This window comes from Diceros bicornis, chromosome 3 (genome assembly GCF_020826845.1).
Source record: "Diceros bicornis minor isolate mBicDic1 chromosome 3, mDicBic1.mat.cur, whole genome shotgun sequence".
Taxonomy (NCBI): Eukaryota; Metazoa; Chordata; class Mammalia; order Perissodactyla; family Rhinocerotidae; genus Diceros; species Diceros bicornis.
The window spans coordinates 2826122-2851440 of NC_080742.1; positions in this window are offsets into that span (position 1 = coordinate 2826122).

Sequence of the window (25319 nt, forward strand, 5' to 3'; positions counted from 1 at the left end):
CACATACCAAGTTTAGCTCAGTTCTGGGCATCTTTGAAATACCTATACAAACTTGTTCCTACCTAGTAACTTGCATCTTTGAATGAGAATGTGCTTGCTTGCAGCAACGTGCTATATGTTCTGAATGCCCAAATAGGGAATCTGAGTCAAAACTTTGTTAGGAATTATGTCATCCTTACTAGCTGGAAGTAAGGGAGATGGGGCATGAAGTTATTTCTAGGAGTTGGACACATACCAAGTTTAGCTCAGTTCTGGGCATCTTTGAAATACCTATACAAACTTGTTCCTACATAGTAACTTGCATCTTTGAATGAGAATGTGCTTGCTGACAGCAACGTGCTATATGTTCTGAATGCCCGAATTGGGAATCTGTGTCAAAACTTTGTTAGGAATTATGTGATCCTTACTAGCTGGAAGTAAGGGAGATGGGGCATGAAGTTATTTCTAGGAGTTGGACACATAGCAAGTTTAGCTCAGTTCTGGGCATCTTTGAAATACCTATACAAACTTGTTCCTACATAGTAACTTGCATCTTTGAATGAGAATGTGCTTGCTTACAGCAACGTGCTATATGTTCTGAATGCCCGAATTGGCAATCTGTGTCAAAACTTTGTTAGGAATTATGTGATCCTTACTAGCTGGAAGTAAGGGAGATGGGGCATGAAGTTATTTCTAGGAGTTGGACACATACCAAGTTTAGCTCAGTTCTGGGCATCTTTGAAATACCTATACAAACTTGTTCCTACCTAGTAACTTGCAACTTTGAATGAAAATGTGCTTGCTTACAGCAACGTGCTATATGTTCTGAATGCCCGAATAGGGAATCTGTGTCAAAACTTTGTTAGGAATTATGTGATCCTTACTAGCTGGAAGTAAGGGAGATGGGGCATGAAGTTATTTCTAGGAGTTGGACACATACCAAGTTTAGCTCAGTTCTGGGCATCTTTGAAATACCTATACAAACTTGTTCCTACATAGTAACTTGCAACTTTGAATGAGAATGTGCTTGCTTGCAGCAACGTGCTATATGTTCTGAATGCCCGAATAGGGAATCTGTGTCAAAACTTTGTTAGGAATTATGTGATCCTTACTAGCTGGAAGTAAGGGAGATGGGGCATGAAGTTATTTCTAGGAGTTGGACACATACCAAGTTTAGCTCAGTTCTGGGCATCTTTGAAATACCTATACAAACTTGTTCCTACCTAGTAACTTGCAACTTTGAATGAAAATGTGCTTGCTTACAGCAACGTGCTATATGTTCTGAATGCCCGAATAGGGAATCTGTGTCAAAACTTTGTTAGGAATTATGTGATCCTTACTAGCTGGAAGTAAGGGAGATGGGGCATGAAGTTATTTCTAGGAGTTGGACACATACCAAGTTTAGCTCAGTTCTGGGCATCTTTGAAATACCTATACAAACTTGTTCCTACATAGTAACTTGCAACTTTGAATGAGAATGTGCTTGCTTGCAGCAACGTGCTATATGTTCTGAATGCCCGAATAGGGAATCTGTGTCAAAACTTTGTTAGGAATTATGTGATCCTTACTAGCTGGAAGTAAGGGAGATGGGGCATGAAGTTATTTCTTGGAGTTGGACACATACCAAGTTTAGCTCAGTTCTGGGCATCTTTGAAATACCTATACAAACTTGTTCCTACCTAGTAACTTGCATCTTTGAATGAGAATGTGCTTGCTTGCAGCAACGTGCTATATGTTCTGAATGCCCGAATAGGGAATCTGTGTCAAAACTTTGTTAGGAATTATGTCATCCTTACTAGCTGGAAGTAAGGGAGATGGGGCATGAAGTTATTTCTAGGAGTTGGACACATACCAAGTTTAGCTCAGTTCTGGGCATCTTTGAAATACCTATACAAACTTGTTCCTACCTAGTAACTTGCAACTTTGAATGAAAATGTGCTTGCTTACAGCAACGTGCTATATGTTCTGAATGCCTGAATAGGGAATCTGTGTCAAAACTTTGTTAGGAATTATGTGATCCTTACTAGCTGGAAGTAAGGGAGATGGGGCATGAAGTTATTTCTAGGAGTTGGACACATAGCAAGTTTAGCTCAGTTCTGGGCATCTTTGAAATACCTATACAAACTTGTTCCTACATAGTAACTTGCCTCTTTGAATGGGAATCTGCTTGCTTACAGCAACGTGCTATATGTTCTGAATGCCCGAATTGGGAATCTGTGTCAAAACTTTGTTAGGAATTATGTGATCCTTACTAGCTGGAAGTAAGGGAGATGGGGCATGAAGTTATTTCTAGGAGTTGGACACATACCAAGTTTAGCTCAGTTCTGGGCATCTTTGAAATACCTATACAAACTTGTTCCTACATAGTAACTTGCAACTTTGAATGGGAATGTGCTTGCTTACAGCAACGTGCTATATGTTCTGAATGCCCGAATTGGGAATCTGTGTCAAAACTTTGTTAGGAATTATGTGATCCTTACTAGCTGGAAGTAAGGGAGATGGGGCATGAAGTTATTTCTTGGAGTTGGACACATAGCAAGTTTAGCTCAGTTCTGGGCATCTTTGAAATACCTATACAAACTTGTTCCTACATAGTAACTTGCATCTTTGAATGAGAATGTGCTTGCTTACAGCAACGTGCTATATGTTCTGAATGCCCGAATTGGCAATCTGTGTCAAAACTTTGTTAGGAATTATGTGATCCTTACTAGCTGGAAGTAAGGGAGATGGGGCATGAAGTTATTTCTAGGAGTTGGACACATACCAAGTTTAGCTCAGTTCTGGGCATCTTTGAAATACCTATACAAACTTGTTCCTACCTAGTAACTTGCAACTTTGAATGAAAATGTGCTTGCTTACAGCAACGTGCTATATGTTCTGAATGCCCGATTAGGGAATCTGTGTCAAAACTTTGTTAGGAATTATGTGATCCTTACTAGCTGGAAGTAAGGGAGATGGGGCATGAAGTTATTTCTAGGAGTTGGACACATACCAAGTTTAGCTCAGTTCTGGGCATCTTTGAAATACCTATACAAACTTGTTCCTACATAGTAACTTGCAACTTTGAATGAGAATGTGCTTGCTTGCAGCAACGTGCTATATGTTCTGAATGCCCGAATAGGGAATCTGTGTCAAAACTTTGTTAGGAATTATGTGATCCTTACTAGCTGGAAGTAAGGGAGATGGAGCATGAAGTTATTTCTTGGAGTTGGACACATACCAAGTTTAGCTCAGTTCTGGGCATCTTTGAAATACCTATACAAACTTGTTCCTACCTAGTAACTTGCATCTTTGAATGAGAATGTGCTTGCTTGAAGCAACGTGCTATATGTTCTGAATGCCCAAATAGGGAATCTGTGTCAAAACTTTGTTAGGAATTATGTCATCCTTACTAGCTGGAAGTAAGGGAGATGGGGCATGAAGTTATTTCTAGGAGTTGGACACATACCAAGTTTAGCTCAGTTCTGGGCATCTTTGAAATACCTATACAAACTTGTTCCTACCTAGTAACTTGCAACTTTGAATGAGAATGTGCTTGCTTAGAGCAACGTGCTATATGTTCTGAATGCCCGAATAGGGAATCTGTGTCAAAACTTTGTTAGGAATTATGTGATCCTTACTAGCTGGAAGTAAGGGAGATGGAGCATGAAGTTATTTCTTGGAGTTGGACACATACCAAGTTTAGCTCAGTTCTGGGCATCTTTGAAATACCTATACAAACTTGTTCCTACCTAGTAACTTGCATCTTTGAATGAGAATGTGCTTGCTTGCAGCAACGTGCTATATGTTCTGAATGCCCAAATAGGGAATCTGTGTCAAAACTTTGTTAGGAATTATGTGATCCTTACTAGCTGGAAGTAAGGGAGATGGGGCATGAAGTTATTTCTAGCAGTTGGACACATACCAAGTTTAGCTCAGTTCTGGGCATCTTTGAAATACCTATACCAACTTGTTCCTACCTAGTAACTTGCAACTTTGAATGAGAATGTGCTTGCTTAGAGCAACGTGCTATATGTTCTGAATGCCCGAATAGGGAATCTGTGTCAAAACTTTGTTAGGAATTATGTGATCCTTACTAGCTGGAAGTAAGTGAGATGGGGCATGAAGTTATTTCTAGGAGTTGGACACATACCAAGTTTAGCTCAGTTCTGGGCATCTTTGAAATACCTATACAAACTTGTTCCTACATAGTAACTTGCATCTTTGAATGAGAATGTGCTTGCTTACAGCAACGTGCTATATGTTCTGAATGCCCGAATTGGCAATCTGTGTCAAAACTTTGTTAGGAATTATGTGATCCTTACTAGCTGGAAGTAAGGGAGATGGGGCATGAAGTTATTTCTAGGAGTTGGACACATACCAAGTTTAGCTCAGTTCTGGGCATCTTTGAAATACCTATACAAACTTGTTCCTACATAGTAACTTGCAACTTTGAATGAGAATGTGCTTGCTTACAGCAACGTGCCATATGTTCTGAATGCCCGAATTGGGAATCTGTGTCAAAACTTTGTTAGGAATTATGTGATCCTTACTAGCTGGAAGTAAGGGAGATGGGGCATGAAGTTATTTCTAGGAGTTGGACACATACCAAGTTTAGCTCAGTTCTGGGCATCTTTGAAATACCTATACAAACTTGTTCCTACATAGTAACTTGCAACTTTGAATGAGAATGTGCTTGCTTACAGCAACGTGCCATATGTTCTGAATGCCCGAATTGGGAATCTGTGTCAAAACTTTGTTAGGAATTATGTGATGCTTACTAGCTGTAAGTAAGGGAGATGGGGCATGAAGTTATTTCTAGGAGTTGGACACATACCAAGTTTAGCTCAGTTCTGGGCATCTTTGAAATACCTATACAAACTTGTTCCTACATAGTAACTTGCATCTTTGAATGAGAATGTGCTTGCTTACAGCAACGTGCTATATGTTCTAAATGCCCGAAATGGGAATCTGTGTCAAAACCTTGTTAGGAATTATGTGATCCTTACTAGCTGGAAGTAAGGGAGATGGGGCATGAAGTTATTTCTAGGAGTTGGACACATAGCAAGTTTAGCTCAGTTCTGGGCATCTTTGAAATACCTATACAAACTTGTTCCTACATAGTAACTTGCCTCTTTGAATGGGAATCTGCTTGCTTACAGCAACGTGCTATATGTTCTGAATGCCCGAATTGGGAATCTGTGTCAAAACTTTGTTAGGAATTATGTGATCCTTACTAGCTGGAAGTAAGGGAGATGGGGCATGAAGTTATTTCTAGGAGTTGGACACATACCAAGTTTAGCTCAGTTCTGGGCATCTTTGAAATACCTATACAAACTTGTTCCTACATAGTAACTTGCAACTTTGAATGGGAATGTGCTTGCTTACAGCAACGTGCTATATGTTCTGAATGCCCGAATTGGGAATCTGTGTCAAAACTTTGTTAGGAATTATGTGATCCTTACTAGCTGGAAGTAAGGGAGATGGGGCATGAAGTTATTTCTTGGAGTTGGACACATAGCAAGTTTAGCTCAGTTCTGGGCATCTTTGAAATACCTATACAAACTTGTTCCTACATAGTAACTTGCATCTTTGAATGAGAATGTGCTTGCTTACAGCAACGTGCTATATGTTCTGAATGCCCGAATTGGCAATCTGTGTCAAAACTTTGTTAGGAATTATGTGATCCTTACTAGCTGGAAGTAAGGGAGATGGGGCATGAAGTTATTTCTAGGAGTTGGACACATACCAAGTTTAGCTCAGTTCTGGGCATCTTTGAAATACCTATACAAACTTGTTCCTACCTAGTAACTTGCAACTTTGAATGAAAATGTGCTTGCTTACAGCAACGTGCTGTATGTTCTGAATGCCCGATTAGGGAATCTGTGTCAAAACTTTGTTAGGAATTATGTGATCCTTACTAGCTGGAAGTAAGGGAGATGGGGCATGAAGTTATTTCTAGGAGTTGGACACATACCAAGTTTAGCTCAGTTCTGGGCATCTTTGAAATACCTATACAAACTTGTTCCTACATAGTAACTTGCAACTTTGAATGAGAATGTGCTTGCTTACAGCAACGTGCTATATGTTCTGAATGCCCGAATAGGGAATCTGTGTCAAAACTTTGTTAGGAATTATGTGATCCTTACTAGCTGGAAGTAAGGGAGATGGGGCATGAAGTTATTTCTAGGAGTTGGACACATACCAAGTTTAGCTCAGTTCTGGGCATCTTTGAAATACCTATACAAACTTGTTCCTACCTAGTAACTTGCATCTTTGAATGAGAATGTGCTTGCTTGCAGCAACGTGCTATATGTTCTGAATGCCCGAATAGGGAATCTGTGTCAAAACTTTGTTAGGAATTATGTGATCCTTACTAGCTGGAAGTAAGGGAGATGGGGCATGAAGTTATTTCTAGGAGTTGGACACATACCAAGTTTAGCTCAGTTCTGGGCATCTTTGAAATACCTATACAAACTTGTTCCTACCTAGTAACATGCAACTTTGAATGAGAATGTGCTTGCTTAGAGCAACGTGCTATATGTTCTGAATGCCCGAATAGGGAATCTGTGTCAAAACTTTGTTAGGAATTATGTGATCCTTACTAGCTGGAAGTAAGGGAGATGGGGCATGAAGTTATTTCTAGGAGTTGGACACATACCAAGTTTAGCTCAGTTCTGGGCATCTTTGAAATACCTATACAAACTTGTTCCTACATAGTAACTTGCATCTTTGAATGAGAATGTGCTTGCTTACAGCAACGTGCTATATGTTCTGAATGCCCGAATTGGGAATCTGTGTCAAAACTTTGTTAGGAATTATGTGATCCTTACTAGCTGGAAGTAAGGGAGATGGGGCATGAAGTTATTTCTAGGAGTTGGACACATAACAAGTTTAGCTCAGTTCTGGGCATCTTTGAAATACCTATACAAACTTGTTCCTACATAGTAACTTGCAACTTTGAATGAGAATGTGCTTGCTTACAGCAACGTGCTACATGTTCTGAATGCCCGAATTGGGAATCTGTGTCAAAACTTTGTTAGGAATTATGTGATCCTTACTAGCTGGAAGTAAGGGAGATGGGGCATGAAGTTATTTCTAGGAGTTGGACACATACCAAGTTTAGCTCAGTTCTGGGCATCTTTGAAATACCTATACAAACTTGTTCCTACATAGTAACTTGCATCTTTGAATGAGAATGTGCTTGCTTGCAGCAACGTGCTATATGTTCTGAATGCCCGAATTGGGAATCTGTGTCACAACTTTGTTAGGAATTATGTGATCCTTACTAGCTGGAAGTAAGGGAGATGGGGCATGAAGTTATTTCTAGGAGTTGGACACATACCAAGTTTAGCTCAGTTCTGGGCATCTTTGAAATACCTATACAAACTTGTTCCTACCTAGTAACTTGCATCTTTGAATGAGAATCTGCTTGCTTGCAGCAACGTGCTATATGTTCTGAATGCCCGAATAGGGAATCTGTGTCAAAACTTTGTTAGGAATTATGTGATCCTTACTAGCTGGAAGTAAGGGAGATGGGGCATGAAGTTATTTCTAGGAGTTGGACACATACCAAGTTTAGCTCAGTTCTGGGCATCTTTGAAATACCTATACAAACTTGTTCCTACCTAGTAACTTGCAACTTTGAATGAGAATGTGCTTGCTTACAGCAACGTGCTATATGTTCTGAATGCCCGAATAGGGAATCTGTGTCAAAACTTTGTTAGGAATTATGTCATCCTTACTAGCTGGAAGTAAGGGACATGGGGCATGAAGTTATTTCTAGGAGTTGGACACATACCAAGTTTAGCTCAGTTCTGGGCATCTTTGAAATACCTATACAAACTTGTTCCTACCTAGTAACTTGCATCTTTGAATGAGAATGTGCTTGCTTGCAGCAACGTGCTATATGTTCTGAATGCCCGAATAGGGAATCTGTGTCAAAACTTTGTTAGGAATTATGTGATCCTTACTAGCTGGAAGTAAGGGATATGGGGCATGAAGTTATTTCTAGGAGTTGGACACATACCAAGTTTAGCTCAGTTCTGGGCATCTTTGAAATACCTATACAAACTTGTTCCTACATAGTAACTTGCAACTTTGAATGAGAATGTGCTTGCTTACAGCAACGTGCTATATGTTCTGAATGCCCGAATTGGGAATCTGTGTCAAAACTTTGTTAGGAATTATGTGATCCTTACTAGCTGGAAGTAAGGGAGATGGGGCATGAAGTTATTTCTAGGAGTTGGACACATACCAAGTTTAGCTCAGTTCTGGGCATCTTTGAAATACCTATGCAAACTTGTTCCTACCTAGTAACTTGCATCTTTAATGAGAATGTGCTTGCTTGCAGCAACGTGCTATATGTTCTGAATGCCCGAATTGGGAATCTGTGTCAAAACTTTGTTAGGAATTATGTGATCCTTACTAGCTGGAAGTAAGGGAGATGGGGCATGAAGTTATTTCTAGGAGTTGGACACATACCAAGTTTAGCTCAGTTCTGGGCATCTTTGAAATACCTATACAAACTTGTTCCTACCTAGTAACTTGCAACATTGAATGAGAATGTGCTTGCTTACAGCAACGTGCTATATGTTCTGAATGCCCGAATTGGGAATCTGTGTCACAACTTTGTTAGGAATTATGTGATCCTTACTAGCTGGAAGTAAGGGAGATGGGGCATGAAGTTATTTCTAGGAGTTGGACACATACCAAGTTTAGCTCAGTTCTGGGCATCTTTGAAATACCTATACAAACTTGTTCCTACCTAGTAACTTGCAACTTTGAATGAGAATGTGCTTGCTTACAGCAACTTGCTATATGTTCTGAATGCCCGAATTGGGAATCTGTGTCAAAACTTTGTTAGGAATTATGTGATCCTTACTAGCTGGAAGTAAGGGAGATGGGGCATGAAGTTATTTCTAGGAGTTGGACACATACCAAGTTTAGCTCAGTTCTGGGCATCTTTGAAATACCTATACAAACTTGTTCCTACCTAGTAACATGCATCTTTGAATGAGAATCTGCTTGCTTGCAGCAACGTGCTATATGTTCTGAATGCCCGAATAGGGAATCTGTGTCAAAACTTTGTTAGGAATTATGTGATCCTTACTAGCTGGAAGTAAGGGAGATGGGGCATGAAGTTATTTCTAGGAGTTGGACACATACCAAGTTTAGCTCAGTTCTGGGCATCTTTGAAATACCTATACAAACTTGTTCCTACATAGTAACTTGCATCTTTGAATGAGAATCTGCTTTCTTACAGCAACGTGCTATATGTTCTGAATGCCCGAATTGGGAATCTATGTCAAAACTTTGTTAGGAATTATGTCATCCTTACTAGTTGGAAGTAAGGGAGATGGAGCATGAAGTTATTTCTAGGAGTTGGACACATACCAAGTTTAGCTCAGTTCTGGGCATCTTTGAAATACCTATACAAACTTGTTCCTACATAGTAACTTGCAACTTTGAATGAGAATGTGCTTGCTTACAGCAACGTGCTATATGTTCTGAATGCCCGAATTGGGAATCTGTGTCAAAACTTTGTTAGGAATTATGTGATCCTTACTAGCTGGAAGTAAGGGAGATGGGGCATGAAGTTATTTCTGGAGTTGGACACATACCAAGTTTAGCTCAGTTCTGGGCATCTTTGAAATACCTATACAAACTTGTTCCTACCTAGTAACTTGCAACTTTGAATGAGAATCTGCTTGCTTACAGCAACGTGCTATATGTTCTGAATGCCCGAATTGGGAATCTGTGTCAAAACTTTGTTAGGAATTATGTGATCCTTACTAGCTGGAAGTAAGGGAGATGGGGCATGAAGTTATTTCTAGGAGTTGGACACATACCAAGTTTAGCTCAGTTCTGGGCATCTTTGAAATACCTATACAAACTTGTTCCTACATAGTAACTTGCATCTTTGAATGAGAATGTGCTTGCTTACAGCAACGTGCTATATGTTCTGAATGCCCGAATTGGCAATCTGTGTCAAAACTTTGTTAGGAATTATGTGATCCTTACTAGCTGGAAGTAAGGGAGATGGGGCATGAAGTTATTTCTAGGAGTTGGACACATACCAAGTTTAGCTCAGTTCTGGGCATCTTTGAAATACCTATACAAACTTGTTCCTACCTAGTAACTTGCATCTTTGAATGAGAATCTGCTTGCTTGCAGCAACGTGCTATATGTTCTGAATGCCCGAATAGGGAATCTGTGTCAAAACTTTGTTAGGAATTATGTCATCCTTACTAGCTGGAAGTAAGGGAGATGGGGCATGAAGTTATTTCTAGGAGTTGGACACATACCAAGTTTAGCTCAGTTCTGGGCATCTTTGAAATACCTATACAAACTTGTTCCTACCTAGTAACTTGCAACTTTGAATGAAAATGTGCTTGCTTACAGCAACGTGCTATATGTTCTGAATGCCCGAATAGGGAATCTGTGTCAAAACTTTGTTAGGAATTATGTGATCCTTACTAGCTGGAAGTAAGGGAGATGGGGCATGAAGTTATTTCTAGGAGTTGGAGACATACCAAGTTTAGCTCAGTTCTGGGCATCTTTGAAATACCTATACAAACTTGTTCCTACATAGTAACTTGCAACTTTGAATGAGAATGTTCTTGCTTGCAGCAACGTGCTATATGTTCTGAATGCCCGAATAGGGAATCTGTGTCAAAACTTTGTTAGGAATTATGTGATCCTTACTAGCTGGAAGTAAGGGAGATGGAGCATGAAGTTATTTCTTGGAGTTGGACACATACCAAGTTTAGCTCAGTTCTGGGCATCTTTGAAATACCTATACAAACTTGTTCCTACCTAGTAACTTGCATCTTTGAATGAGAATGTGCTTGCTTGCAGCAACGTGCTATATGTTCTGAATGCCCGAATAGGGAATCTGTGTCAAAACTTTGTTAGGAATTATGTGATCCTTACTAGCTGGAAGTAAGGGAGATGGGGCATGAAGTTATTTCTAGGAGTTGGACACATACCAAGTTTAGCTCAGTTCTGGGCATCTTTGAAATACCTATACAAACTTGTTCCTACCTAGTAACTTGCAACTTTGAATGAGAATGTGCTTGCTTAGAGCAAAGTGCTATATGTTCTGAATGCCCGAATAGGGAATCTGTGTCAAAACTTTGTTAGGAATTATGTGATCCTTACTAGCTGGAAGTAAGTGAGATGGGGTATGAAGTTATTTCTAGGAGTTGGACACATACCAAGTTTAGCTCAGTTCTGGGCATCTTTGAAATACCTATACAAACTTGTTCCTACATAGTAACTTGCAACTTTGAATGAGAATGTGCTTGCTTGCAGCAACGTGCTATATGTTCTGAATGCCCGAATAGGGAATCTGTGTCAAAACTTTGTTAGGAATTATGTGATCCTTACTAGCTGGAAGTAAGGGAGATGGGGCATGAAGTTATTTCTAGGAGTTGGACACATACCAAGTTTAGCTCAGTTCTGGGCATCTTTGAAATACCTATACAAACTTGTTCCTACATAGTAACTTGCATCTTTGAATGAGAATGTGCTTGCTTACAGCAACGTGCTATATGTTCTGAATGCCCGATTTGGGAATCTGTGTCAAAACTTTGTTAGGAATTATGTGATCCTTACTAGCTGGAGGTAAGGGAGATGGGGCATGAAGTTATTTCTAGGAGTTGGACACATACCAAGTTTAGCTCAGTTCTGGGCATCTTTGAAATACCTATACAAACTTGTTCCTACCTAGTAACTTGCAACTTTGAATGAGAATGTGCTTGCTTACAGCAACGTGCTATATGTTCTGAATGCCCGAATTGGGAATCTGTGTCAAAACTTTGTTAGGAATTATGTGATCCTTACTAGCTGGAGGTAAGGGAGATGAGGCATGAAGTTATTTCTAGGAGTTGGACACATACCAAGTTTAGCTCAGTTCTGGGCATCTTTGAAATACCTATACAAACTTGTTCCTACATAGTAACTTGCATCTTTGAATGAGAATCTGCTTGCTTACAGCAACGTGCTATATGTTCTGAATGCCCGAATTGGGAATCTGTGTCAAAACTTTGTTAGGAATTATGTGATCCTTACTAGCTGGAAGTAAGGGAGATGGGGCATGAAGTTATTTCTAGGAGTTGGACACATACCAAGTTTAGCTCAGTTCTGGGCATCTTTGAAATACCTATACAAACTTGTTCCTACCTAGTAACTTGCATCTTTGAATGAGAATGTGCTTGCTTACAGCAACGTGCTATATGTTCTGAATGCCCGAATTGGGAATCTGTGTCAAAACTTTGTTAGGAATTATGTGATCCTTACTAGCTGGAAGTAAGGGAGATGGGGCATGAAGTTATTTCTACGAGTTGGACACATAGCAAGTTTAGCTCAGTTCTGGGCATCTTTGAAATACCTATACAAACTTGTTCCTACATAGTAACTTGCATCTTTGAATGAGATTCTGCTTGCTTACAGCAACGTGCCATATGTTCTGAAGGCCCGAATTGGGAATCTGTGTCAAAACTTTGTTAGGAATTATGTGATCCTTACTAGCTGGAAGTAAGGGAGATGGGGCATGAAGTTATTTCTAGGAGTTGGACACATACCAAGTTTAGCTCAGTTCTGGGCATCTTTGAAATACCTATAAAAACTTGTTCCTACATAGTAACTTGCAACTTTGAATGAGAATGTGCTTGCTTACAGCAACGTGCCATATGTTCTGAATGCCCGAATTGGGAATCTGTGTCAAAACTTTGTTAGGAATTATGTGATCCTTACTAGCTGGAAGTAAGGGAGATGGGGCATGAAGTTATTTCTAGGAGTTGGACACATAGCAAGTTTAGCTCAGTTCTGGGCATCTTTGAAATACCTATACAAACTTGTTCCTACATAGTAACTTGCATCTTTGAATGAGAATGTGCTTGCTTACAGCAACGTGCTATATGTTCTGAATGCCCGAATTGGCAATCTGTGTCAAAACTTTGTTAGGAATTATGTGATCCTTACTAGCTGGAAGTAAGGGAGATGGGGCATGAAGTTATTTCTACGAGTTGGACACATACCAAGTTTAGCTCAGTTCTGGGCATCTTTGAAATACCTATACAAACTTGTTCCTACCTAGTAACTTGCAACTTTGAATGAAAATGTGCTTGCTTACAGCAACGTGCTATATGTTCTGAATGCCCGAATAGGGAATCTGTGTCAAAACTTTGTTAGGAATTATGTGATCCTTACTAGCTGGAAGTAAGGGAGATGGGGCATGAAGTTATTTCTAGGAGTTGGAGACATACCAAGTTTAGCTCAGTTCTGGGCATCTTTGAAATACCTATACAAACTTGTTCCTACATAGTAACTTGCAACTTTGAATGAGAATGTGCTTGCTTGCAGCAACGTGCTATATGTTCTGAATGCCCGAATAGGGAATCTGTGTCAAAACTTTGTTAGGAATTATGTGATCCTTACTAGCTGAAAGTAAGGGAGATGGAGCATGAAGTTATTTCTTGGAGTTGGACACATACCAAGTTTAGCTCAGTTCTGGGCATCTTTGAAATACCTATACAAACTTGTTCCTACCTAGTAACTTGCATCTTTGAATGAGAATGTGCTTGCTTGCAGCAACGTGCTATATGTTCTGAATGCCCGAATAGGGAATCTGTGTCAAAACTTTGTTAGGAATTATGTGATCCTTACTAGCTGGAAGTAAGGGAGATGGGGCATGAAGTTATTTCTAGGAGTTGGACACATACCAAGTTTAGCTCAGTTCTGGGCATCTTTGAAATACCTATACAAACTTGTTCCTACATAGTAACTTGCATCTTTGAATGAGAATGTGCTTGCTTACAGCAACGTGCTATATGTTCTGAATGCCCGAATTGGCAATCTGTGTCAAAACTTTGTTAGGAATTATGTGATCCTTACTAGCTGGAAGTAAGGGAGATGGGGCATGAAGTTATTTCTAGGAGTTGGACACATACCAAGTTTAGCTCAGTTCTGGGCATCTTTGAAATACCTATACAAACTTGTTCCTACCTAGTAACTTGCATCTTTGAATGAGAATCTGCTTGCTTGCAGCAACGTGCTATATGTTCTGAATGCCCGAATAGGGAATCTGTGTCAAAACTTTGTTAGGAATTATGTCATCCTTACTAGCTGGAAGTAAGGGAGATGGGGCATGAAGTTATTTCTAGGAGTTGGACACATACCAAGTTTAGCTCAGTTCTGGGCATCTTTGAAATACCTATACAAACTTGTTCCTACCTAGTAACTTGCAACTTTGAATGAAAATGTGCTTGCTTACAGCAACGTGCTATATGTTCTGAATGCCCGAATAGGGAATCTGTGTCAAAACTTTGTTAGGAATTATGTGATCCTTACTAGCTGGAAGTAAGGGAGATGGGGCATGAAGTTATTTCTAGGAGTTGGAGACATACCAAGTTTAGCTCAGTTCTGGGCATCTTTGAAATACCTATACAAACTTGTTCCTACATAGTAACTTGCAACTTTGAATGAGAATGTTCTTGCTTGCAGCAACGTGCTATATGTTCTGAATGCCCGAATAGGGAATCTGTGTCAAAACTTTGTTAGGAATTATGTGATCCTTACTAGCTGGAAGTAAGGGAGATGGAGCATGAAGTTATTTCTTGGAGTTGGACACATACCAAGTTTAGCTCAGTTCTGGGCATCTTTGAAATACCTATACAAACTTGTTCCTACCTAGTAACTTGCATCTTTGAATGAGAATGTGCTTGCTTGCAGCAACGTGCTATATGTTCTGAATGCCCGAATAGGGAATCTGTGTCAAAACTTTGTTAGGAATTATGTGATCCTTACTAGCTGGAAGTAAGGGAGATGGGGCATGAAGTTATTTCTAGGAGTTGGACACATACCAAGTTTAGCTCAGTTCTGGGCATCTTTGAAATACCTATACAAACTTGTTCCTACCTAGTAACTTGCAACTTTGAATGAGAATGTGCTTGCTTAGAGCAAAGTGCTATATGTTCTGAATGCCCGAATAGGGAATCTGTGTCAAAACTTTGTTAGGAATTATGTGATCCTTACTAGCTGGAAGTAAGTGAGATGGGGCATGAAGTTATTTCTAGGAGTTGGACACATACCAAGTTTAGCTCAGTTCTGGGCATCTTTGAAATACCTATACAAACTTGTTCCTACATAGTAACTTGCAACTTTGAATGAGAATGTGCTTGCTTGCAGCAACGTGCTATATGTTCTGAATGCCCGAATAGGGAATCTGTGTCAAAACTTTGTTAGGAATTATGTGATCCTTACTAGCTGGAAGTAAGGGAGATGGGGCATGAAGTTATTTCTAGGAGTTGGACACATACCAAGTTTAGCTCAGTTCTGGGCATCTTTGAAATACCTATACAAACTTGTTCCTACATAGTAACTTGCATCTTTGAATGAGAATGTGCTTGCTTACAGCAACGTGCTATATGTTCTGAATGCCCGATTTGGGAATCTGTGTCAAAACTTTGTTAGGAATTATGTGATCCTTACTAGCTGGAGGTAAGGGAGATGGGGCATGAAGTTATTTCTAGGAGTTGGACACATACCAAGTTTAGCTCAGTTCTGGGCATCTTTGAAATACCTATACAAACTTGTTCCTACCTAGTAACTTGCAACTTTGAATGAGAATGTGCTTGCTTACAGCAACGTGCTATATGTTCTGAATGCCCGAATTGGGAATCTGTGTCAAAACTTTGTTAGGAATTATGTGATCCTTACTAGCTGGAGGTAAGGGAGATGAGGCATGAAGTTATTTCTAGGAGTTGGACACATACCAAGTTTAGCTCAGTTCTGGGCATCTTTGAAATACCTATACAAACTTGTTCCTACATAGTAACTTGCATCTTTGAATGAGAATCTGCTTGCTTACAGCAACGTGCTATATGTTCTGAATGCCCGAATTGGGAATCTGTGTCAAAACTTTGTTAGGAATTATGTGATCCTTACTAGCTGGAAGTAAGGGAGATGGGGCATGAAGTTATTTCTAGGAGTTGGACACATACCAAGTTTAGCTCAGTTCTGGGCATCTTTGAAATACCTATACAAACTTGTTCCTACCTAGTAACTTGCATCTTTGAATGAGAATGTGCTTGCTTACAGCAACGTGCTATATGTTCTGAATGCCCGAATTGGGAATCTGTGTCAAAACTTTGTTAGGAATTATGTGATCCTTACTAGCTGGAAGTAAGGGAGATGGGGCATGAAGTTATTTCTACGAGTTGGACACATAGCAAGTTTAGCTCAGTTCTGGGCATCTTTGAAATACCTATACAAACTTGTTCCTACATAGTAACTTGCATCTTTGAATGAGATTCTGCTTGCTTACAGCAACGTGCCATATGTTCTGAAGGCCCGAATTGGGAATCTGTGTCAAAACTTTGTTAGGAATTATGTGATCCTTACTAGCTGGAAGTAAGGGAGATGGGGCATGAAGTTATTTCTAGGAGTTGGACACATACCAAGTTTAGCTCAGTTCTGGGCATCTTTGAAATACCTATAAAAACTTGTTCCTACATAGTAACTTGCAACTTTGAATGAGAATGTGCTTGCTTACAGCAACGTGCCATATGTTCTGAATGCCCGAATTGGGAATCTGTGTCAAAACTTTGTTAGGAATTATGTGATCCTTACTAGCTGGAAGTAAGGGAGATGGGGCATGAAGTTATTTCTAGGAGTTGGACACATAGCAAGTTTAGCTCAGTTCTGGGCATCTTTGAAATACCTATACAAACTTGTTCCTACCTAGTAACTTGCATCTTTGAATGAGAATGTGCTTGCTTACAGCAACGTGCTATATGTTCTGAATGCCCGAATTGGCAATCTGTGTCAAAACTTTGTTAGGAATTATGTGATCCTTACTAGCTGGAAGTAAGGGAGATGGGGCATGAAGTTATTTCTAGGAGTTGGACACATACCAAGTTTAGCTCAGTTCTGGGCATCTTTGAAATACCTATACAAACTTGTTCCTACATAGTAACTTGCATCTTTGAATGAGAATGTGCTTGCTTACAGCAACGTGCTATATGTTCTGAATGCCCGAATTGGCAATCTGTGTCAAAACTTTGTTAGGAATTATGTGATCCTTACTAGCTGGAAGTAAGGGAGATGGGGCATGAAGTTATTTCTAGGAGTTGGACACATACCAAGTTTAGCTCAGTTCTGGGCATCTTTGAAATACCTATACAAACTTGTTCCTACCTAGTAACTTGCATCTTTGAATGAGAATCTGCTTGCTTGCAGCAACGTGCTATATGTTCTGAATGCCCGAATAGGGAATCTGTGTCAAAACTTTGTTAGGAATTATGTCATCCTTACTAGCTGGAAGTAAGGGAGATGGGGCATGAAGTTATTTCTAGGAGTTGGACACATACCAAGTTTAGCTCAGTTCTGGGCATCTTTGAAATACCTATACAAACTTGTTCCTACCTAGTAACTTGCAACTTTGAATGAAAATGTGCTTGCTTACAGCAACGTGCTATATGTTCTGAATGCCCGAATAGGGAATCTGTGTCAAAACTTTGTTAGGAATTATGTGATCCTTACTAGCTGGAAGTAAGGGAGATGGGGCATGAAGTTATTTCTAGGAGTTGGAGACATACCAAGTTTAGCTCAGTTCTGGGCATCTTTGAAATACCTATACAAACTTGTTCCTACATAGTAACTTGCAACTTTGAATGAGAATGTTCTTGCTTGCAGCAACGTGCTATATGTTCTGAATGCCCGAATAGGGAATCTGTGTCAAAACTTTGTTAGGAATTATGTGATCCTTACTAGCTGGAAGTAAGGGAGATGGAGCATGAAGTTATTTCTTGGAGTTGGACACATACCAAGTTTAGCTCAGTTCTGGGCATCTTTGAAATACCTATACAAACTTGTTCCTACATAGTAACTTGCATCTTTGAATGAGAATGTGCTTGCTTGCAGCAACGTGCTATATGTTCTGAATGCCCGAATAGGGAATCTGTGTCAAAACTTTGTTAGGAATTATGTGATCCTTACTAGCTGGAAGTAAGGGAGATGGGGCATGAAGTTATTTCTAGGAGTTGGACACATACCAAGTTTAGCTCAGTTCTGGGCATCTTTGAAATACCTATACAAACTTGTTCCTACCTAGTAACTTGCAACTTTGAATGAGAATGTGCTTGCTTAGAGCAAAGTGCTATATGTTCTGAATGCCCGAATAGGGAATCTGTGTCAAAACTTTGTTAGGAATTATGTGATCCTTACTAGCTGGAAGTAAGTGAGATGGGGCATGAAGTTATTTCTAGGAGTTGGACACATACCAAGTTTAGCTCAGTTCTGGGCATCTTTGAAATACCTATACAAACTTGTTCCTACATAGTAACTTGCAACTTTGAATGAGAATGTGCTTGCTTGCAGCAACGTGCTATATGTTCTGAATGCCCGAATAGGGAATCTGTGTCAAAACTTTGTTAGGAATTATGTGATCCTTACTAGCTGGAAGTAAGGGAGATGGGGCATGAAGTTATTTCTAGGAGTTGGACACATACCAAGTTTAGCTCAGTTCTGGGCATCTTTGAAATACCTATACAAACTTGTTCCTACATAGTAACTTGCATCTTTGAATGAGAATGTGCTTGCTTACAGCAACGTGCTATATGTTCTGAATGCCCGATTTGGGAATCTGTGTCAAAACTTTGTTAGGAATTATGTGATCCTTACTAGCTGGAGGTAAGGGAGATGGGGCATGAAGTTATTTCTAGGAGTTGGACACATACCAAGTTTAGCTCAGTTCTGGGCATCTTTGAAATACCTATACAAACTTGTTCCTACCTAGTAACTTGCAACTTTGAATGAGAATGTGCTTGCTTACAGCAACGTGCTATATGTTCTGAATGCCCGAATTGGGAATCTGTGTCAAAACTTTGTTAGGAATTATGTGATCCTTACTAGCTGGAGGTAAGGGAGATGAGGCATGAAGTTATTTCTAGGAGTTGGACACATACCAAGTTTAGCTCAGTTCTGGGCATCTTTGAAATACCTATACAAACTTGTTCCTACATAGTAACTTGCATCTTTGAATGAGAATCTGCTTGCTTACAGCAACGTGCTATATGTTCTGAATGCCCGAATTGGGAATCTGTGTCAAAACTTTGTTAGGAATTATGTGATCCTTACTAGCTGGAAGTAAGGGAGATGGGGCATGAAGTTATTTCTAGGAGTTGGACACATACCAAGTTTAGCTCAGTTCTGGGCATCTTTGAAATACCTATACAAACTTGTTCCTACCTAGTAACTTGCATCTTTGAATGAGAATGTGCTTGCTTACAGCAACGTGCTATATGTTCTGAATGCCCGAATTGGGAATCTGTGTCAAAACTTTGTTAGGAATTATGTGATCCTTACTAGCTGGAAGTAAGGGAGATGGGGCATGAAGTTATTTCTACGAGTTGGACACATAGCAAGTTTAGCTCAGTTCTGGGCATCTTTGAAATACCTATACAAACTTGTTCCTACATAGTAACTTGCATCTTTGAATGAGATTCTGCTTGCTTACAGCAACGTGCCATATGTTCTGAAGGCCCGAATTGGGAATCTGTGTCAAAACTTTGTTAGGAATTATGTGATCCTTACTAGCTGGAAGTAAGGGAGATGGGGCATGAAGTTATTTCTAGGAGTTGGACACATACCAAGTTTAGCTCAGTTCTGGGCATCTTTGAAATACCTATAAAAACTTGTTCCTACATAGTAACTTGCAACTTTGAATGAGAATGTGCTTGCTTACAGCAACGTGCCATATGTTCTGAATGCCCGAATTGGGAATCTGTGTCAAAACTTTGTTAGGAATTATGTGATCCTTACTAGCTGGAAGTAAGGGAGATGGGGCATGAAGTTATTTCTAGGAGTTGGACACATAGCAAGTTTAGCTCAGTTCTGGGCATCTTTGAAATACCTATACAAACTTGTTCCTACATAGTAACTTGCATCTTTGAATGAGAATGTGCTTGCTTACAGCAACGTGCTATATGTTCTGAATGCCCGAATTGGCAATCTGTGTCAAAACTTTGTTAGGAATTATGTGATCCTTACTAGCTGGAAGTAAGGGAGATGGGGCATGAAGTTATTTCTACGAGTTGGACACATACCAAGTTTAGCTCAGTTCTGGGCATCTTTGAAATACCTATACAAACTTGTTCCTACCTAGTAACTTGCAACTTTGAATGAAAATGTGCTTGCTTACAGCAACGTGCTATATGTTCTGAATGCCCGAATAGGGAATCTGTGTCAAAACTTTGTTAGGAATTATGTGATCCTTACTAGCTGGAAGTAAGGGAGATGGGGCATGAAGTTATTTCTAGGAGTTGGAGACATACCAAGTTTAGCTCAGTTCTGGGCATCTTTGAAATACCTATACAAACTTGTTCCTACATAGTAACTTGCAACTTTGAATGAGAATGTGCTTGCTTGCAGCAACGTGCTATATGTTCTGAATGCCCGAATAGGGAATCTGTGTCAAAACTTTGTTAGGAATTATGTGATCCTTACTAGCTGAAAGTAAGGGAGATGGAGCATGAAGTTATTTCTTGGAGTTGGACACATACCAAGTTTAGCTCAGTTCTGGGCATCTTTGAAATACCTATACAAACTTGTTCCTACCTAGTAACTTGCATCTTTGAATGAGAATGTGCTTGCTTGCAGCAACGTGCTATATGTTCTGAATGCCCGAATAGGGAATCTGTGTCAAAACTTTGTTAGGAATTATGTGATCCTTACTAGCTGGAAGTAAGGGAGATGGGGCATGAAGTTATTTCTAGGAGTTGGACACATACCAAGTTTAGCTCAGTTCTGGGCATCTTTGAAATACCTATACAAACTTGTTCCTACATAGTAACTTGCATCTTTGAATGAGAATGTGCTTGCTTACAGCAACGTGCTATATGTTCTGAATGCCCGAATTGGCAATCTGTGTCAAAACTTTGTTAGGAATTATGTGATCCTTACTAGCTGGAAGTAAGGGAGATGGGGCATGAAGTTATTTCTAGGAGTTGGACACATACCAAGTTTAGCTCAGTTCTGGGCATCTTTGAAATACCTATACAAACTTGTTCCTACCTAGTAACTTGCATCTTTGAATGAGAATCTGCTTGCTTGCAGCAACGTGCTATATGTTCTGAATGCCCGAATAGGGAATCTGTGTCAAAACTTTGTTAGGAATTATGTCATCCTTACTAGCTGGAAGTAAGGGAGATGGGGCATGAAGTTATTTCTAGGAGTTGGACACATACCAAGTTTAGCTCAGTTCTGGGCATCTTTGAAATACCTATACAAACTTGTTCCTACCTAGTAACTTGCAACTTTGAATGAAAATGTGCTTGCTTACAGCAACGTGCTATATGTTCTGAATGCACGAATAGGGAATCTGTGTCAAAACTTTGTTAGGAATTATGTGATCCTTACTAGCTGGAAGTAAGGGAGATGGGGCATGAAGTTATTTCTAGGAGTTGGAGACATACCAAGTTTAGCTCAGTTCTGGGCATCTTTGAAATACCTATACAAACTTGTTCCTACATAGTAACTTGCAACTTTGAATGAGAATGTTCTTGCTTGCAGCAACGTGCTATATGTTCTGAATGCCCGAATAGGGAATCTGTGTCAAAACTTTGTTAGGAATTATGTGATCCTTACTAGCTGGAAGTAAGGGAGATGGAGCATGAAGTTATTTCTTGGAGTTGGACACATACCAAGTTTAGCTCAGTTCTGGGCATCTTTGAAATACCTATACAAACTTGTTCCTACCTAGTAACTTGCATCTTTGAATGAGAATGTGCTTGCTTGCAGCAACGTGCTATATGTTCTGAATGCCCGAATAGGGAATCTGTGTCAAAACTTTGTTAGGAATTATGTGATCCTTACTAGCTGGAAGTAAGGGAGATGGGGCATGAAGTTATTTCTAGGAGTTGGACACATACCAAGTTTAGCTCAGTTCTGGGCATCTTTGAAATACCTATACAAACTTGTTCCTACCTAGTAACTTGCAACTTTGAATGAGAATGTGCTTGCTTAGAGCAAAGTGCTATATGTTCTGAATGCCCGAATAGGGAATCTGTGTCAAAACTTTGTTAGGAATTATGTGATCCTTACTAGCTGGAAGTAAGTGAGATGGGGCATGAAGTTATTTCTAGGAGTTGGACACATACCAAGTTTAGCTCAGTTCTGGGCATCTTTGAAATACCTATACAAACTTGTTCCTACATAGTAACTTGCAACTTTGAATGAGAATGTGCTTGCTTGCAGCAACGTGCTATATGTTCTGAATGCCCGAATAGGGAATCTGTGTCAAAACTTTGTTAGGAATTATGTGATCCTTACTAGCTGGAAGTAAGGGAGATGGGGCATGAAGTTATTTCTAGGAGTTGGACACATACCAAGTTTAGCTCAGTTCTGGGCATCTTTGAAATACCTATACAAACTTGTTCCTACATAGTAACTTGCATCTTTGAATGAGAATGTGCTTGCTTACAGCAACGTGCTATATGTTCTGAATGCCCGATTTGGGAATCTGTGTCAAAACTTTGTTAGGAATTATGTGATCCTTACTAGCTGGAGGTAAGGGAGATGGGGCATGAAGTTATTTCTAGGAGTTGGACACATACCAAGTTTAGCTCAGTTCTGGGCATCTTTGAAATACCTATACAAACTTGTTCCTACCTAGTAACTTGCAACTTTGAATGAGAATGTGCTTGCTTACAGCAACGTGCTATATGTTCTGAATGCCCGAATTGGGAATCTGTGTCAAAACTTTGTTAGGAATTATGTGATCCTTACTAGCTGGAGGTAAGGGAGATGAGGCATGAAGTTATTTCTAGGAGTTGGACACATACCAAGTTTAGCTCAGTTCTGGGCATCTTTGAAATACCTATACAAACTTGTTCCTACATAGTAACTTGCATCTTTGAATGAGAATCTGCTTGCTTACAGCAACGTGCTATATGTTCTGAATGCCCGAATTGGGAATCTGTGTCAAAACTTTGTTAGGAATTATGTGATCCTTACTAGCTGGAAGTAAGGGAGATGGGGCATGAAGTTATTTCTAGGAGTTGGACACATACCAAGTTTAGCTCAGTTCTGGGCATCTTTGAAATACCTATACAAACTTGTTCCTACCTAGTAACTTGCATCTTTGAATGAGAATGTGCTTGCTTACAGCAACGTGCTATATGTTCTGAATGCCCGAATTGGGAATCTGTGTCAAAACTTTGTTAGGAATTATGTGATCCTTACTAGCTGGAAGTAAGGGAGATGGGGCATGAAGTTATTTCTACGAGTTGGACACATAGCAAGTTTAGCTCAGTTCTGGGCATCTTTGAAATACCTATACAAACTTGTTCCTACATAGTAACTTGCATCTTTGAATGAGATTCTGCTTGCTTACAGCAACGTGCCATATGTTCTGAAGGCCCGAATTGGGAATCTGTGTCAAAACTTTGTTAGGAATTATGTGATCCTTACTAGCTGGAAGTAAGGGAGATGGGGCATGAAGTTATTTCTAGGAGTTGGACACATACCAAGTTTAGCTCAGTTCTGGGCATCTTTGAAATACCTATAAAAACTTGTTCCTACATAGTAACTTGCAACTTTGAATGAGAATGTGCTTGCTTACAGCAACGTGCCATATGTTCTGAATGCCCGAATTGGGAATCTGTGTCAAAACTTTGTTAGGAATTATGTGATCCTTACTAGCTGGAAGTAAGGGAGATGGGGCATGAAGTTATTTCTAGGAGTTGGACACATAGCAAGTTTAGCTCAGTTCTGGGCATCTTTGAAATACCTATACAAACTTGTTCCTACATAGTAACTTGCATCTTTGAATGAGAATGTGCTTGCTTACAGCAACGTGCTATATGTTCTGAATGCCCGAATTGGCAATCTGTGTCAAAACTTTGTTAGGAATTATGTGATCCTTACTAGCTGGAAGTAAGGGAGATGGGGCATGAAGTTATTTCTAGGAGTTGGAAACATACCAAGTTTAGCTCAGTTCTGGGCATCTTTGAAATACCTATACAAACTTGTTCCTACATAGTAACTTGCAACTTTGAATGAAAATGTGCTTGCTTACCGCAACGTGCTATATGTTCTGAATGCCCGAATAGGGAACCTGTGTCAAAACTTTGTTAGGAATTATGTGATCCTTACTAGCTGGAAGTAAGGGAGATGGGGCATGAAGTTATTTCTAGGAGTTGGACACATACCAAGTTTACCTCAGTTCTGGGCATCTTTGAAATACCTATACAAACTTGTTCCTACCTAGTAACTTGCATCTTTGAATGAGAATGTGCTTGCTTGCAGCAACGTGCTATATGTTCTGAATGCCCGAATTGGGAATCTGTGTCAAAACTTTGTTAGGAATTATGTGATCCTTACTAGCTGGAAGTAAGGGAGATGGGGCATGAATTTATTTCTAGGAGTTGGACACATACCAAGTTTAGCTCAGTTCTGGGCATCTTTGAAATACCTATACAAACTTGTTCCTACATAGTAACTTGCAACTTTGAATGAGAATGTGCTTGCTTGCAGCAACGTCCTATATGTTCTGAATGCCCGAATTGGCAATCTGTGTCAAAACTTTGTTAGGAATTATGTGATCCTTACTAGCTGGAAGTAAGGGAGATGGGGCATGAAGTTATTTCTAGGAGTTGGACACATACCAAGTTTAGCTCAGTTCTGGGCATCTTTGAAATACCTATACAAACTTGTTCCTACATAGTAACTTGCATCTTTGAATGGGAATCTGCTTGCTTACAGCAACGTGCTATATGTTCTGAATGCCCGAATTGGGAATCTGTGTCAAAACTTTGTTAGGAATTATGTGATCCTTACTAGCTGGAAGTAAGGGAGATGGGGCATGAAGTTATTTCTAGGAGTTGGACACATACCAAGTTTAGCTCAGTTCTGGGCATCTTTGAAATACCTATACAAACTTGTTCCTACATAGTAACTTGCAACTTTGAATGAGAATGTGCTTGCTTACAGCAACGTGCTATATGTTCTGAATGCCCGAATTGGGAATCTGTGTCAAAACTGTTAGGAATTATGTGATCCTTACTAGCTGGAAGTAAGGGAGATGGGGCATGAAGTTATTTCTAGGAGTTGGACACATACCAAGTTTAGCTCAGTTCTGGGCATCTTTGAAATACCTATACAAACTTGTTCCTACATAGTAACTTGCAACTTTGAATGAGAATGTGCTTGCTTACAGCAACGTGCCATATGTTCTGAATGCCCGAATTGGGAATCTGTGTCAAAACTTTGTTAGGAATTATGTGATCCTTACTAGCTGGAAGTAAGGGAGATGGGGCATGAATTTATTTCTAGGAGTTGGACACATACCAAGTTTA